The sequence below is a fragment of the Musca domestica genome, unplaced genomic scaffold (genome assembly GCF_030504385.1).
Source record: "Musca domestica strain aabys unplaced genomic scaffold, Musca_domestica.polishedcontigs.V.1.1 79, whole genome shotgun sequence".
NCBI lineage: Eukaryota > Metazoa > Arthropoda > Insecta > Diptera > Muscidae > Musca > Musca domestica.
This window is the reverse complement of record NW_026712406.1, coordinates 1517541-1535783: the sequence shown is the minus strand read 5'-3', so window position 1 is coordinate 1535783 and position 18243 is coordinate 1517541.

The following is an 18243-nucleotide window of genomic DNA, read 5'->3' as shown; positions in this document are numbered from 1 at the left end:
TCTGTCCGTTCGTCCGTCTGTCTGCCTGGCTGGTGGGCACGATAACTTTCGAAGGAAGTATCCGATTTGGTACAAACTTGGTACCTCGTTATATTATTGTCAAACTTAGATTGAGCGTGGAGATGAGCGACATTGGTCCACTACTTCTGGTACCTCCCCCACAAAATGTCAAAATTTTCACAAAAAATAATTTACTTTTTAGAACAAGAAGGGATAATCCGATTTAGTGCCAACTTTGCAAATTCTAATGTTTTCATCAATACTAGGCCGTGAGCAATAATGGACAACATCGGTCCACTCCATCAAGAACCTCCCCCACAAAAGGCCGAAATTTTGAATAAATTTAACTCTTATAAAATGTGAACTATGATTCCGATTGTCTTCAAATTTAGTACAACCCAATATTTTCACCAACAGAAGATTTGGTATGAAGATGGAATATATCGGACCACTACTTCTGGTACCTCCCCCACAAAGGGATCAAAATTTTGAATAGCAAAACGCCCTATAAAATGCGAAATGACCATCCGATTATATTCAAACTTGGTACATCCCAATATTTCTACCAACACAAGACAAGCTGTAAAGAAGGAGTATGTCGGACCTCTCCTTCTGGTACCTCCCCCACAATGGGTCAATATTTGGAAGAATTGTAACTTTAATAAAATGAGAAATAAGTATCAGACTCTTCAAATTCTCTTCAAATTTCACACATCCCAATATTTTTGATAACACAAAATCTGGTGTGAAGTATATTGGTCCACTCCTTCTGGTACCTTCTCCACAAAGGGTGTAAAAAATTTGAATAACAAAACGCTCATAAAGTGCGAAATAAGCATCTGATCTTCAAATGTAGCACATCTCAATATTTCTTCTTAACACTAGATATGGTGTGAAGATGATATATATCAGCCTATCCCTTGTGGTACCTCCCCCAAAGCAATTACAAATGTTAATATTTATATCTCTCATAATTTGCGAAACAAGTTAGCGATTTTTTTTTAAACTTGGCATATGTATATACTGCTCTCAATCAGATATCTGATGTGAATATGGAATTTTTCTGCTCACTCCTACTATTTCCGAACGTGTAAATTGCAATAGTTGTCATTCATTCATTGTGTCAATCTAGTTCATACTTCAGTACACCATTCCCAAAACGTATGAGTGATTTTATAAAATTCAATATCACTCATACTCAGCGTATTCACACAAACAATCGGAGTCCACGGAAGTAGATAAGGAATTAGTTCGTTCGATTGAAGAAGATTGACACAACTCTATTCATGGACCCATCAACACAAAGCAGTTTTTTTGTTTTACTTTCTCTCTTCTCCCTCTCTCTCTCACTCTCTATCTCACACATACTGTATGTGAACAAAATCAAAGAAGGGATCGACGTCTTATCAAAAATCCGAACACTGTTCGAAAATAAAATGTTACCTAAATACCGGTAATTTTTATACCCACAAACATACATAGTATGGAGGGTATATTAAGTTCGTCATTCCTTTTGTAACTCATCGAAATAATATTGTAGACATAGCAACGTATATATATTCTTGATCCTAGAGTTAAAACGAATAAAGATAGGAAGCTAAAATTTGGCACAGATCTGTCTTTTGTCTGCAGGCAGGTCAAGTTCGAAGATAGGCTATATCGGTCCACGATATCGTATAGCCCCCATTAAACGGCACCCCCCGATATTCGGAATTTTGATGATTTTAGCAACATTTTTTAATGGAATTATCTGAAATTCTACAAAAGTGGTCCTTTGTGGGTACTTTATCGCTTGTAAAAGAATTGTCTACATAGGTCAACGATATCGTATATCCCCCATATAACGGTACCTCCCGATATTCGGAATTTGGATGATTTTTAGCCACATTTTTTAATGGAATTGTCTGAAATTCTACACAAGTGGTCCTTTGTGGGTACCCTACCGCCTGTAAAAGAATTGTCTATATAGGTCCACGATATCGTAAATCCCCCATATATCCGTACCTCCCGATATTCGGTATTTTGATGATTTAGCTACATTTTTCAATGAATTTGTCTGAAAAAAAGCACAATGAGTTCCCTTTACGAACTTTACCCCTTGGAAGAGAATTTTCTATATAAATTTACAATACCGTATTTCTCACATACAACGGTACCTCCCAATATTCGGTATTTTAATGATTTTAGCTATTTTTCCAATGGAATTGTCTAAAAACCTATATAAGAAGTTCTTTCTAAGCACTTTACCCCCTGGACCCCACATATAACGGTACCCCCCCGATATTCGATAATTGAACGATTTTAGGGACATTATTCACCGGAGTCGTTTCAAATTTCATATTTAGAATTCGTAATGGCCTAAAAAACTACTGCAGCCAAAAAAACTGCGTATGCTAGTCCAGGTCTTCGTATAGCTTCCATGTAACGGTACCTCCCTGGTATTTTGGTATTTTGATGATTTTAGCAACATTATTCGCCGGAGTTGTTTCAAATTTCGTATTTATATTTCGTAATTGGGACTACAGCCTGTGAGAGAAAATTGTCTATGCAGATCCAGGTCTCTATTCGGTATTTTGACAATTTTAGTTACAATATTCACCGAAATTGTTTGAAAATTGGTATTAGAAGTTCCTAATAGGTACTACAGCTTGTGACAGAAAACTGTCTATGCAGGTCCAGCTCTTCGTATAGCCCTGATATAATGGTACCTCCCTGGTATTTTGGTATTTTGACGATTTTAGCTACATTATTCACCGGATTTGTTTTAAAGTTTCGTATTTGAATATTGCAACGGCTTATGACAAAAAAATGCCTATGCAGGTCCCAATATAACGGCTTTATTCAGTATTTTTAAGATTTAAACAGTATTTTTAATGGATTTTTTTTGAAAATTTACAAATTCGTTCCAAATGTTGGAGGGTATTCAATACTGCTTTTGATACCCTACACCACAGGTCAGATATTATGTCTTTTTTGGCATTTGTTTGTAACAACCAAAAGGAAACGATATAGACCCATAGTTCCTTTTGATGATCTGCAAAGAATCACATTCTGAGTCGATTTATGCATGTTCGTCCGTCCGTCCTCCTGTCCTTGTATTATTGTAAACCAAGTACAGATCGCATTTATTGCCCCATCCAGATGAAATTTTGCACAAGTTATTTGTTTGACCCAAGGACAAAACCTATTGAAATTGGAGAAAATCGATCAAAATTTAGATATAGCTCACATATATATCTTCTTCCGATTTAGCTTTTATTTTTTATATTTTGCATATACGACCAAATTAAGCATGCCAAATTTGATCGAAATCGTTTCAGATATAGCTTTATCTCCCATATATGTATTGTTCATCCGATTTGTTATTTTTTTTCTCCGCAGCCGTAATGTGCACTCTGTAACAACAATATTTGAGGAAATATATCAAATAAAACTCAGAAATACCTTTGCCAAATTTTATCGAGATCGGTTTAGATTTGGAAATAGCTCCCACATATATATCTTCATCCGATTTCGAGTTAATTGTCCACCAAATGGGTAATATTAGCCCAAATTGGATGGAATTTGGCACTTACGACCTAATTGAGCCTAGAAACAAGTATGTTAAATTTGGTAAAAATCGGTTCAGATATAGCTATAGCTCCCATATATACTGTTCATCCGATTTGTTATATTTCTTCTCCACAGCCGTAAAATGCACCCCGTATCAACGATATTCGGGGAAATATATCAAATACAGCTCAGAAATACCTTTGCCAAATTTGATCGAGATCGGTTTAGATTTGAAAATAGCTCCCAGGAGGATGGAATTTGGCCTTACGGCCAAATTGAACTTAGAAACAAGTATGTCAAATTTTGCTGAAAACCCGAATTGAAAAAGAACAAATGCCTCGGCAAATTTAGTAGAAATTGATTGGTGAAGCTCTACTTAATATGTCAAGGTGTGTAGGGTATCATAAAATTGGCCTCACCCGACTTTAAGACTTTCTTAACTGGTTGAAATATATTTTCATGTACTTACATTTGCAAACAATTTAAAGCAGGATTTCTCCAAATAAAGGTGTTGTCTAAAAAGAAAAAAAGTTTATATATTAATTTTGTTGAAAGATTTCAGTATAGTTTGAAATTAAATTAAGAAAACTTGAGATTCAAATACAGAAGACCTTTTTTTAAAATTTTTTGTTAATCTCCGGTAACTGTAATTCATTTTACCGTGTTGTTTTACTTTTTATGCTCATTTTTACTTTTTATAAATTATGTCTTCGAACATTAAAATACATTGAAATTCTATCAATAATTCAGTAGCCCTCTTTGGTACAACAGCGAGTTAAAAGACTCATCAATAGCTCTTAAAAATAAAAACGTTCGTACGCAAAATAAATACCACCAGCATCATCACCACGTCCTTCATAATCAGGCAACTTAAAGAAAAACAAGTACAAACGCAGCTAAGTTCGGTCGGGCCGAACTTTTAATACCCTCCACCATTTGGAACGAGTTTGGAAATTTTTAAAAAATAAAATCTATTGAAATCTTAAAAATACCGAATGTAGCCTCTATATTGGGATCTATACGACGTGAACCCACATTGGCTTCGTTTGTCATAAGCCATTACCATACTCAAATTCGAAACTTGAAATAAACGGTAAATAATGTAGCTAAAATCATCAAAATACCGAATATTAGGAGGTACCGTTATATCGGAGCTATACGAAGACCTGGACCTGCATAGACAATTTTCTCTCACAGCCTGTAGCATCCATTACGAAATTCAAATAAGACATCTCAAACAATGTCGTTGAGTATTGTACCTAAAATCGTCAATATACCGAATATAGGGAGGTACTGATATATGGGGCCTATACGAAGACCTGGACCTGCACAGACAATTTTCTGTCTTAGGCTGTAGTATCCATTATGAACTTCAAATACCAAATTTGAAACAATTCCGGTGAATAATGTCGCTAAAATAATCAAAATACCGAATATCGGGAGGTACCGCTATATGGGAGCTATACGAAGACATGGACCTGCACAGACAATTTTCTGTCTTTGTTATATTTCTTCTCCACAGCCGTAAAATGCACCCCGTATCAACGATATTCGGGGAAATATATCAAATACAGCTCAGAAATACCTTTGCCAAATTTGATCGAGATCGGTTTAGATTTGAAAATAGCTCCCAGGAGGATGGAATTTGGCCTTACGGCCAAATTGAACTTAGAAACAAGTATGTCAAATTTTGCTGAAAACCCGAATTGAAAAAGAACAAATGCCTCGGCAAATTTAGTAGAAATTGATTGGTGAAGCTCTACTTAATATGTCAAGGTATGTAGGGTATCATAAAATTGGCCTCACCCGACTTTAAGACTTTCTTAACTGGTTGAAATATATTTTCATGTACTTACATTTGCAAACAATTTAAAGCAGGATTTCTCCAAATAAAGGTGTTGTCTAAAAAGAAAAAAAGTTTATATATTAATTTTGTTGAAAGATTTCAGTATAGTTTGAAATTAAATTAAGAAAACTTGAGATTCAAATACAGAAGACCTTTTTTTAAAATTTTTTGTTAATCTCCGGTAACTGTAATTCATTTTACCGTGTTGTTTTACTTTTTATGCTCATTTTTACTTTTTATAAATTATGTCTTCGAACATTAAAATACATTGAAATTCTATCAATAATTCAGTAGCCCTCTTTGGTACAACAGCGAGTTAAAAGACTCATCAATAGCTCTTAAAAATAAAAACGTTCGTACGCAAAATAAATACCACCAGCATCATCACCACGTCCTTCATAATCAGGCAACTTAAAGAAAAACAAGTACAAACGCAGCTAAGTTCGGTCGGGCCGAACTTTTAATACCCTCCACCATTTGGAACGAGTTTGGAAATTTTTAAAAAATAAAATCTATTGAAATCTTAAAAATACCGAATGTAGCCTCTATATTGGGATCTATACGACGTGAACCCACATTGGCTTCGTTTGTCATAAGCCATTACCATACTCAAATTCGAAACTTGAAATAAACGGTAAATAATGTAGCTAAAATCATCAAAATACCGAATATTAGGAGGTACCGTTATATCGGAGCTATACGAAGACCTGGACCTGCATAGACAATTTTCTCTCACAGCCTGTAGCATCCATTACGAAATTCAAATAAGACATCTCAAACAATGTCGTTGAGTATTGTACCTAAAATCGTCAATATACCGAATATAGGGAGGTACTGATATATGGGGCCTATACGAAGACCTGGACCTGCACAGACAATTTTCTGTCTTAGGCTGTAGTATCCATTATGAACTTCAAATACCAAATTTGAAACAATTCCGGTGAATAATGTCGCTAAAATAATCAAAATACCGAATATCGGGAGGTACCGCTATATGGGAGCTATACGAAGACATGGACCTGCACAGACAATTTTCTGTCTTAGGCTGTAGTATCCATTACGAACTTCAAACACCAAATTTGAAACAATTCTGGTGAAAAATGTCCCTAAAATCATTGAAATACCGAATATCGGATATTATATTGGGGCTCTACGAAGACATGGACCTGCACAGACAATTTTCTGTCTTAGGCTGTAGTATCCATTACGAACTTCAAACACCAAATTTGAAACAATTCCGGTAAATAATTTCGCTAAAATCATCCAAATACCGAATATCGGGAGGTACCGTTATATGGGGGCTATATCAAAACGTGGACCTACATGACCCATTTTCAATACCAAAAGTCCTGCGGACATAATACAAAATTGAGTAAATTTTTATCAACTTACTTCATTTCGTTCTGAAGCTAGAGTGATTTCCACAGACGGACGGAAATCGCTAAATCGACATAGAATTTAATGCTGATCAAGAATATATATACTCTGTGGGGTCTAACAGGTATATTTCGAGGTGTTACAAACGAAATGACAAAATTAATATACCCTCCATACTATGGTGGAGGGTAAACAAATGGAAGGACTCATTGTGAGGAACTTCGTTGAGAAATGCCATCAACATTTCGCTGGCAATTCGTGGAACAAATGATGTTGTCCGCATGTCTGTCAGTCGGTCAGTCGCCCACCCACGAACATGCCAAGCAATGTTGCATGGCAGGAATATTGTCATAAGAAAACAGCACTTTCTTTCTTTACGCCTGTAACAGCTAGCTTAGCCGAAGTGATGATGGTGGTGGATGGCCTGCCATCTGATACGTTGCTTTTTTCCTCTCACTCCTGCTGAGAGATCTTAATTCGCTGCATTTGTTGTTTCATTTAAGTGTGCAAGGTTTCATCAGCACTTTTTTTTCACTTCGCATCTTGAAGTTTGGTGCAGCAAAGGATTTACTTCTTCATTTTTTGTAGGAGTGTTTTTGTTGTAATTCTGCTGCGAGAAAAGATTTTTGTGTTACACTTTTTCATTGAAAAAAAAAAATTTCTTTTCGGAGAATATAATTCCTTTAAAGCCTGCAGTTGAAGGATAAGAGAAATAAGTTTTCAATTCACTTAAGCTTTACAACTGTAGCTAACGATGCTTAAGTTAAGCTCGCATTATTGTTTGTCAATAATGAATGAATGGATGTGATTTTTTTAGGAGAGAGGCGAAGGGGAGCGCCATCTTGGATCATAGGAATAATGAAGGTGTTAAAATGATCAGAAATAATGGAGTAATGGAAATTATCGAATCCAAATTACAAATAGGCCATGGAAAGTAAAAGTATTCTTTGTTTGAAATGAAAAGAATTCGATTTAGAAAGGAAACCAAGTCTCATTTGTCTATTGAAGTGACAAATCAGTTCGAAATAATTTCAAGTTTGGGTTTTTTTGCAAATAGGATACATAGTATGGAGGGTATATTAAGTTCGTCATACCGTTTGTAACTCCTCGAAATACTCAGACCCAACAAAGTATATATATTCTTGACCAGCGTAAAATTATAAGACGATTTAGCCCCATCCGTCCGTCCATCTGTCCGCCTGTTGTAATCACGCTGAGTCAAAACGAATTAAGATAGGAAGCTAAAATTTTGCAGAGATCAGTCTTTTGTGTGCATGCAGGTCAAGTTCGAAGATGGGCTATATCGGTCCACTATATCGTATAGCTCCCATTAAACGGTACCCTCCGATATTCATAATTTGGATGATTTTAGCAACATTTTTCAATGGAATTGTCTGAAATTCTACACGAGTGGTCTTTTGTGGGTACTTTATCGCCTGTAAAAGAATTGTCTACATAGGTCCACGATATCGTATATGCCCCATTAAACAGTACCACCCGATATTCGGTATTTTGATGATTTTAGCTACATTTTTCAATGGGATTGTCTCAAAATCCACAAAAGGAGTTGCTTCTGCTTATTTTACCCTCTGGAAGAGAATTGTCTAGGTCCACGATATCATATAACCTCCATATAACGTTACCGACCCATATTCAATATTTTTATGATTGTAGCCGAATTTGTTAATGAAATAGTCTGAAAATACACACCAGGAGTTCCTTTTGAGTACTTTACCCCCCGGAAGAGAATTGTCTACAAAGGTCCATGATATCGCATTTCCCCCATATAGCGTTGCATACCCATATTCAATATTTTGATAATTGTAGCCAAAATTTTCAATGGAATAGTCTGAAAATCCACACCAGGAGTTCCTTCAAAGTACTTCACACCCTAGAATAGTATTGTCTATATGGGTCCACGATATCGTATATCACCCATTTAAATGTTACTCCTGATATGCGGTATTTTCAAGGTTTTAGCCACATTTTTCAATAGAATTATCTAAAAATCCACAGAAGGAGCTCCTTCTGATTTCTTTACCCCCTGGAAGAGAATTGCCTGCATAGGTTAACAATCTTGTATTGCCCCCATAAAACGGTATCCCAAGTTTTTCGATATTTTGATAATTTTAGCGACATTTTTGACCGGAATTGTTTCAAATTTCGTATTTAAAGTTTGAAGCTCGAATGACGAAAATTTGTCTATGCAGGTCCACGTCTTTGTATATCCCGTATTTTTATGATATTAGCAACATTATTCACAAGAATTGTTTCATATTTCGTATTTGAAGTTCGAAACCGGTACTACAGCCTATGACAAAAATTACTTGTGCAGGTCCACGTCTTCGTATAGCCTCCAATTTAATGGTTTCCATTTAAGTGATATTTTTCGATGGATTTTTTTTTTTTTTTTAAATTTTCAAGATCCCTAAAAATGGTGGAGGGTATTAAAAGTTCGGTCCGGCCGAACTTAGCTGCTTTTTTACTTGATTTTATTTATTTATTTTTCTTATACCCTAATACAACGGTTTTAAACCCTAGGTCTCTCTGGACCAAATCCGTTTCAGGACATTTCGAGTCTATCTAGCGATGTTCGCCCGTCCGTCCGATTCGGTCCAAACTCGGTACATCGTAATATTATTATCAAACTTAGATCGAGTTCTGAGATGGGCAATATCATCATCATCAGTACCTCCCCCACAAAACGGTCGAAAATTTTAAAAATATTTTACCGCACAGAAAGATATAGAACAATTGGATTTTGATCCAAATTTTCAAATCCATATATTAACATCAGTGCTAGGTCAAGTGCGAAAATTGAAAAATCCGGTCCACTCCATCATCATCATCTTTTAAAATGTGTTGTAAGAGCCCAATTGTCTTCAAATCACACACATCAACATATTTGTATTAACCCAATAGGTGGTGTGAAGATGGGATATATCGGTCCACTCTTTCTGGTACCTCCCCCACAAAAAGTTAAAAATTTTATATTCATCCGACTCCCTTCAGACTTGCAACATCTCAATACAGGGTGAGATACTGCAACAAAATCAAAAGTCGTAAATTTTTCAATTTTTTTTAAATGTTGTTGGATGAAAGCAAAAAATGTCGGAAATAGCATTAAATTTTAGAATAAGTTTAGATTTGTTCGAATTGGTCACCTTCGGCACGAATTATGGCCTTCAAACGGCCAATGAAACCGTCACACGCTGCCCGAATGTTGGTCTGCGGTATTTTGGTCCATTCCCGGCGAAGCGCTTGCCTGAGGTGTCGATAGCATACTTTCAAATGGCCATAACTCCTTAAATATTGGCATTTCTTTGGTATTTTTTAGTGCCAACCTTGCTTTCAAAAATACTCCAGACACAATAGTCCAACGGATTGGTATCCGGAGATTTTGGTGGCCATTGAAAATTAAGCGAGGAACCTCATTTTGTAACCATTCTTGGGTGACGCGTGCTGAGTGCGATGCTGCTGTCCTGTTCGCAACTCCAAGGTCTGCGGCAAAAATGTTTGCGTGCCCAAGGCTTTAATACACCCTCCAGAATATTTTCGCGATAATATCCGGCATTTATTCTGATGCCACGGTCGATTAATACGAGCGGAGAGCGACCATCGGCTCTTATGGCGGCCCACACCATCACCATGGCCGGCGCTTGAGTTCTAGTGGCCAATCGAAGGTGCACATTTTCAGCTGACCTCTTTGAAAACACGATCATCTTGTTTGTTTACAAACTGCTGGACAACGAATGTTTGCTCATCGGAGAAAAACAAATTCGGCAGTTCACCACTTTCGGCCAAGCGAAGCAACTCTTTAGCTCTTTTGAGTCTATTTTCATTCTGTTGCGGTGTAAGTTCTTGCACTTTTTGGAATGCCAATGGTTTTACCCCGAGCTAATTTTCCAATACTTGCCGAATGGAATATTGCGATATGATCAGTTCACGAGCCAGTTTCGGTCACTGCGATCAAGTCGCTTCTTTACTTTTCGAACCATTTCTGCTGATGTTGCTGTTTTCTTCCGTCTACTTCCTTGACGTCGGCCTACGCTACCAGTATCATGGTAAGGAGCGATGGTACGAGACACAAAAGATTTATTCACATTTAAATGCTGGAGTGCTCTAACGATAGCCACTTGTGGTTTTCAAGCCAAATGCAAAGAAATCACACTATCACGCTTGAATTACATCACGAATAACTTTTTTCTGGAAAATTCTCACCAAAATGCTTTTGTACGCTTGTAAACAATATAATGAGCTGTCTTTGGAATAATTTTAACAGCTGTCAGACGAGTGGCTTAGAAATGACTGCAGTCTGAAGTTGGTTGCAGTTTTTTCACCTCACCCTGTAAATGTTCGAATTTCTTATAATTTTGGCTAAACCAAAATTTTTTATCGGTATTAGATGAAGTATGAAAATGGAAGATCTCGATCCGCTATGTCTGGTACCTCACGCACATTTTAATATTTTCTAAAAATTATCACATATCTCCTGTAAAGTGAAGGAGGTAATCCATATTGTCCAAACCTGGCACGTACCAATATTTATATCATATTTATATAGATCCTATACGATATGGACAATATTGGCCCATTCCTTCGGAACCCACTCCCTAGAGGATCAACAATTTGAATAATCATAACAGAAGACAAAATATATTTAAATACTCGTATATTATCTGAGGGTATGCATCTGTCGGCAAAACCGACTGATACTTTTTAACTTTTTATGACCCAATTCGAATGGGGACCCCCAATATCCCGCAACCTTAATCTCAAATTTTGCCTCAACTAATAAAAGGTGTAACATAGCCTCTTAAATGTGACAAAGCGATCTCCCACGCCCATCAAATTGCAATTACAATTTTTCACTTTTCTTCTCTCGCAAATATTTGAGGGCAAAAAGAAAAAACCATTTAGAAAATGAAAAATCTAACAACAATAACAAGCCAACCCCTCCAACAAAAACAGAACTAATTCATGCCATACATCTTAGGCAGCTACATTTGGCAGACAAACAGACGTCTGCGGATTCCTTTGCTGTGCATTCCAATACTCACTCACCCATACACAGACAGACATGCATTCAACATTTTTTTATATACATAAATAATTCATTCTCACACACATACATACACACACACAGGCAGAGAGCGACATGTACGCATCCTAAGTGTCCTGATGATTCATTTTAAGTACGTGGGTCGTTTATGCAGGTCCCCCGCCCCTTTGGCGCATTTTGTTGAATACCGCAATTAAAAACAATTCAACAACAAAAAAATGCTTTAAACAACAACAACAACAATGACGGACGCAACGACTGAATAAAAACCAAGAAAATATTTCTCTTGAAATGTTAAAAAGGGAAATGTCATCAAATGAAAATACAAAAGGAGCAAAGGCGGAGAAAAGAAACGAAACGAAATGAACACGAAAATGCCATGAGAAAAGAAATCAAGGACTCTTGACTAAAAACGGCTGCACAAATTACAATAACAGACAAGTAGGTGGACCGTCGACGGAGAACAATCCGAGTAAATTGTCCAATGCACAATGTACCGACCGACCGACCCCCTTAAGGTTTTTGTGCTCTCGAGCACCAAAGAAGAAAAAAAGGAGTCCTTTTGGGGCTGACAGTATGCGATGAAAGATAAAGGCGAAAATTGTAGGAGCTACTAAGGAAAAATTTCGGTAGATGAATATATGTATATGAATTACATCCTAAACCTTACTTCTCTCAAACTTTGCTCTTCAAAATATTTATATATTTTTCCTGATATAATGGCACCTCATAACTTTGAGTATTTTGAAGGTCTTAGCCCTGATGTCCAATCTACAACCAACTCGTTTTTACCATAGACATTTTTTTACGAACCAGTAGCGCTAAAGCTCTTAAATTTGGAATGAGTGTTACTGATGAAGTGTATGATTAATGTGGAAAAGGGTTTTTAGAAATTCACACTATAAGTGTACAAAAACGTACTATATTTGGTACCATTTCGTATCATTGGAACAGTTATAGCTAAAATTTTAAATTTGGAATGTTAAGTACGTTTGAGGAGCAGGGCTGATGTAAGGAGGTATTTTTGGAAGTGTGTGTTCATGTAGACAAAAAGTACTAAACGGTACTAAATTAAGTACAATTTAAATTTGGAGGAACGAATGGAGCAAGAATCCCGAAATTTGAAAATAAAATTACTGACGGAGTGTAGAATTGGGATATGAAGGAGGTTTTCGAAATGTGTACCTATGTTCACGAAAAGTACTAAATGGTACTAAATTTGGTACAATTTCGATTTGGTAGAACTGATAGAGCTGGAATTCTGATATTTAGAAGTAAGATTACTATTGTATTCTAGGACTGAGGAATTTAAGTAGTTTTCGAAATTCGTACTTATGTGTACTAAATGGTACTAAATTGGGTATTGAGTGAATATATATAACTGAAATCTGAAATTTTGATATTATGATTTCTGCTGGTGGCTAGGGTTAAGATAAAGATTTAGTTTCGAAAATGTGTTCAGCAAGCGTACAAAAAAGTACGAAAAATACTATATAGTATTGACTTTGATATTTGGGGGAAAAAATAGAGCTGAAAATGTGAAATTCGGAGTAAGAGTCTTTGATGTTGGGTAAGATATAAGAGGAGATAAGGCTGGAGTCCTCAAATTTGATATTGAGACCTCTGTTGGTATTTGAAATTGAGGTATGGAGGTGGTTTTGGAAGTGTGCACTATAATTGTACAAGAAGTACTAAGTGGTACTAATTTGGGTATTGGGTGAAGAAATAGAGCTGGAATCCCAAAAAGTTGATATCGAGGTCTCTGTTGGTGGTTTTGGAAATGTGTATCATAATTGTATGAAAAGTACTAAATGGTGCTACGTTTGGCATTGGGTAAAGGGATAGAGCTGGAATCTTCTGTGTATGAGATCTAGTTGTGGTTTTGTAAATGCGTACTATAATTTTTTTGAAAAGTACTAAATAGGACTAAATTTGGTCCCGGACGAAGGGATAGTGCTGGAATCCTTAAATTTGACATTGAGGCGTCTGTGAGAATGGAGGTGGCTTTAGGAAATGTGCACCATATTTTTAGAAAAAGTACTAAATGGTACTACATTTCGTCTTGGCTGAAGGGATTGAGATGAAATTTTGAAATCTGATATTTGGATTGCTGATGGTATCTGTTTTTGAGATTTGGTGATGGTTTGGAGTTGCGGCCTATACCACAATTGTGCGAAAAGTACTAAATGGTGCTACGTTTGGCATTGGGTAAAGGGATAGAGCTGGAATCCTCTGTGTAAGACATCTAGTTGTGGTTTTGTAAATGCGTACTATAATTTATTAAAAAGTACTAAATAGGACTAAATTTGGTTCTGGACGAGGGGATAGTGCTGGAATCCTTAAATTTGACATTAAAGTCTATGTGGGTTTTTGGGATGGAGGTATGGGGGTGGCTTTTGGAAATATGTATTATAATTGTACAAAACGTACAAAATGGTACTACATTTCGTTTTGGTTGAAGGGATTGAGATAAAATTTTGAAATCTGATATTTGGATTGCTGATGGTATCTGTTTTTGAGATTTGACGATGGTTGGGAGATGCGTCCTATATTTGCACGAAATTTACTAAATGGTACTAAATTTGGTATTGGGCGAAGAAATTAGGTATTAAGGTATCTGGGATTAAGATATGAGAGTGGTTTTGGAAACTAAATATGTAATAAATTTGGTACTGGGTGAAAGGATATGCCTGGTATCTTGAAATTAGATATTGACGTCACTGCTGGTTTCTAGGGTTTACATGTGGAGACCAAAATGTGGCCCAAGGCTTTAATACACCCTCCAGAATATTTTCGCGTTAATATTCGGCATTTATTCTGATGCCACGGTCGGTTAATACTAGCGAAGAGCGACCATCAGCTGTTATGGCGGTCCACACCATCACCATGTCGGGCGCTTGAGTTCTGGTGGCCAACCGCCATTTTCAGTTGACCTCTTTGGCAAGTAAACACGACCATTTTGTTTGTTTACAAATTGCTGGATAACGAATGTTTTCTCATCGGAGACGGAGAAAACCAAATTCGGCAGTTCACCACTTACGGCCAAGTGAAGCAACTCTTTAGCTCTTTTGAGTCAATTTTCTTTTTGTTGCGGTATAAGTTCTTGCACTCTTCTGGAATTTCAATGGCTTTACCCCGAGCTCATTTTTTAGTATTTTCCGAATGAAATATTGCAATATGTTCATGTCATTTTTCGGCTATTGCGACGCGGGTTTCAATCAAGTCGCTTCTTTATTTTTCGAACCATTTCTGCTGATGTTGCTGTTTTCTTTCATACACTTCCCTAACGTCGGGCTACGCTACCAGTATCACGGTAACGATCGGTGGTACGAGACACAAAAAAATTATTCACATTTAAATGCTGGAGAACTCTAACGATAGCCGGTTGTGGTTTTCCAGCCAAATATAAAGCTTGAATGCTTGAATTCCATCACAAATAACCTTTTTCTGTAAAATTCTCACCAAAATGCTTTTGTACGCTTGTACACAATATAATGGACTGTCACTGGAATAATTTTAACAGCTGTCGGATGAGTGCCCTAGAAACGACAGCAGTCTGAAGTCGGTTGCAGTTTTTTCATCTCACCCCGTACATCCTTAAGGAAATTACGTGAAACTTTGGACCTTCCACGATTTTTTTTTCGTTTTTTTTTTTTTTTTGAAGTATTAGCTACTGAAAAGAATTTTTTCTAATGTTGAAAGGAGGATATTTTTTCACCGGAGGTCCAGAAAACCAAACTTTGTTAGAATACCATAAAATATGGAACCTTAACAGTCCCACGTTTTTCAATCAAAAAACTATTAGTTAAACCTCATGATTCCAGCGTCTAATAATAATTATCATTGTTATGAAATCTCTAACCACGATTTGTGGATCACAAAATTTTAATTTGCTTCATTCACATCAATCTAATATTTCCTTCCACGCTCTTCCAAAACTGTCACACATTCTGTGAGCGACACAAAACATACCACATTCAACGCTGTAGTGACAGACATAATGAGATTGTGACTGCTGTTTCTACTTCTCATCCCTCTTGTACCCACAGCTGCACTAAGAGCTACACCGCCCAACCCCTATTATCCCCCCTTCTGTTAACCCTCCAAAAAAAAGAGATATTCCTTCATTGCTGCTCTTCTTTTATCAACGTTCGTCCTTAGTAATTGTTTGTGGCGGTCATTGAGTAGCTAGCTAGCTCGCTGCAACTGCAACTGGAACTGGAAGCGTGATGAATGTGGTCACTAGTTGTGGTTGGCCAAATATGCGTTTAACGTTTTTATTGCCATAAAAGTAGCTGAAGCGTCAAGCAGCGGCAAACCCAAATCGACCACAATAAAATCGCCCCAAAAGAGAATAGAAGAAAAGAAAAGTGGAAAACAACAAAGAAAATGCATAAGGAAATCCCTTTGAAAGGGGAATAAATATTGCATAATTGTGCAAATTTAAACAAATGACTGTCCGCTTAAAGAGCAATATCTCGTAAATTTGTTACGAAAGGCGTAATGACAAACGTTTGTCGTCGTGGAAAGGGGGAGCGTTGAAATGAAATAGGGTCAGTCAATGTCAAATAATGAAAAGTTTAAAATGAAATGAAAAAGAATGCGAAAAAGGATTGGCTTGGTTGTCATTGTTACTTAACGAGGACAATTTTCTTTATTTCAAAGGAGGTTTGAGGGAAACATGGAGATTTATATTTGTATAAGTTATAAAAATATGCTGCACCATTTACTGCTATTAGCTCACCCAGGTGTCTTCTCATAGAAGACAAAATGTCTTCTCATAGTCTTCGAAGAGGGTCTTCTCATAGACGACCAAAGGGTCTTCAATAGAAGACAAAATGGCTTTCTCGTAGACTAAAGTGTCCTCTCAAAGAAGACAAAAGGACTTCTCATAGAAAACCAAATACTTCTCATAGAAGAGCGAAGAGTCTTCCATTGGAGGCCAAAGGGCCTGGGGCAAAGGTTCTTCTCATAGAACAAGAACAGGTCTTCTGTTAGAAAAGCAAGGGTCTACACATAGACGACCAAAGGGTCTTCTTATAGAAATCCAAAGACTCTTCTTATAGAAGACCAAAGGGTCTTCGCATAGAACTCTAAAGTGTCTTCTCATAGAAGTCCACACCGTCTTCTCCTAGAAGACATATAGTTTTCTCATAGAAGTCAGAAAAGTGCCTTCCCATTCCAAAGGTCTCATAGTCTACTTATTGAGGGTCTTCTCATAGAAGGCCAAAGACCTTTCCACAACAGACCAAAGGTTTTTCTTAAAGAAGGCCAAAGGGTCTTCCCCAGAAGGCCAAAGGGGCTTCCCATAGAAGACCAGAGGGTCTTCTCTTGGAAGACTAAAGAGTCTTCTCCTGGAACACCCAACCATCTTCTCATAGAAGACCAAAGGTTCTTCTCTTAGCAGACAAAAGGGTCTTATTATAGATGACCAAAGGGGTTTCTCACAGAGGGCCAAAGAGTATTCTCATAGAAGGCCGAAAGGTCTTCTCTTAGAAGATCAAAGGGTCTTCTCATGGAAGATGAAAGAGTCTCTTCTTAGAAGGCCAAATGGTCTTTTCATAGAAGACCAATGGATCTGCTCAAGGAAGACCAAAGGGTTTCCTCATAGAAGAACAAAATATCTCCTCATAGAAGATTAAAGGGTCTTCTCATGGAAGACCAAAGCGGTTTTTCACAGAGGGCCAAAGGGTCTTTCCATTGAAGACCAAGGGTCCTTCCCTACAAGACCAAAGGGCCTTCTCATAGAAGAACAAAGGGTCTTCTTATAGAAGCCTAAAGGGTTAGCTAATGGAAGAAGTGGAAGACCTCATTGTCTTCTTATGGAAGACCAAAGGGTCTTATCGTAGAAGGTCAAAGGATCTTCTTTTGGAAGACCAAAAGGTCTTCTCATATAAGGCCAAATGATCTTTTCATAGAAGACCAAGGGTCTTCTCATAGAAGACTAATGGACCTCTCAAAGAAGACCAAAGGATCTTCTCATAGAAGACCAACAGATCTTTTCATAGAAGACCAAAGGTTCATCTCATAGAAAGACAAAGGTCTTCTCAAAGAGGACGAAATGGTCTTCTAATAGAAGACTGAAGGGTCGTTTTATAAAAAGCGAAATAGTCTTTTCATAGGAGACCAAAGGGTCTTCTCACAGAAGAACAAAGGGTTTTTTCATAGAAGACCAAAGAGGTATTCTCAAAGAAGACTAAAGGATCTTCCCAGAGAAGACTAAAGGGTCTTCTTATAGAAGACCAAAGGGTCTTTTGATAGACCAAAGGGTCTGCTCAAAGAAGACCATAGAATACCAAAGGGTCTTTTCACGAAATACCTTAAAGTCTTCTCTTAAAAGTCCCAAGGGTCTTTTCACAGAATACCAAAGGGTCTACTTCTCCCTTTAATTTAGAGTATTTAAAGA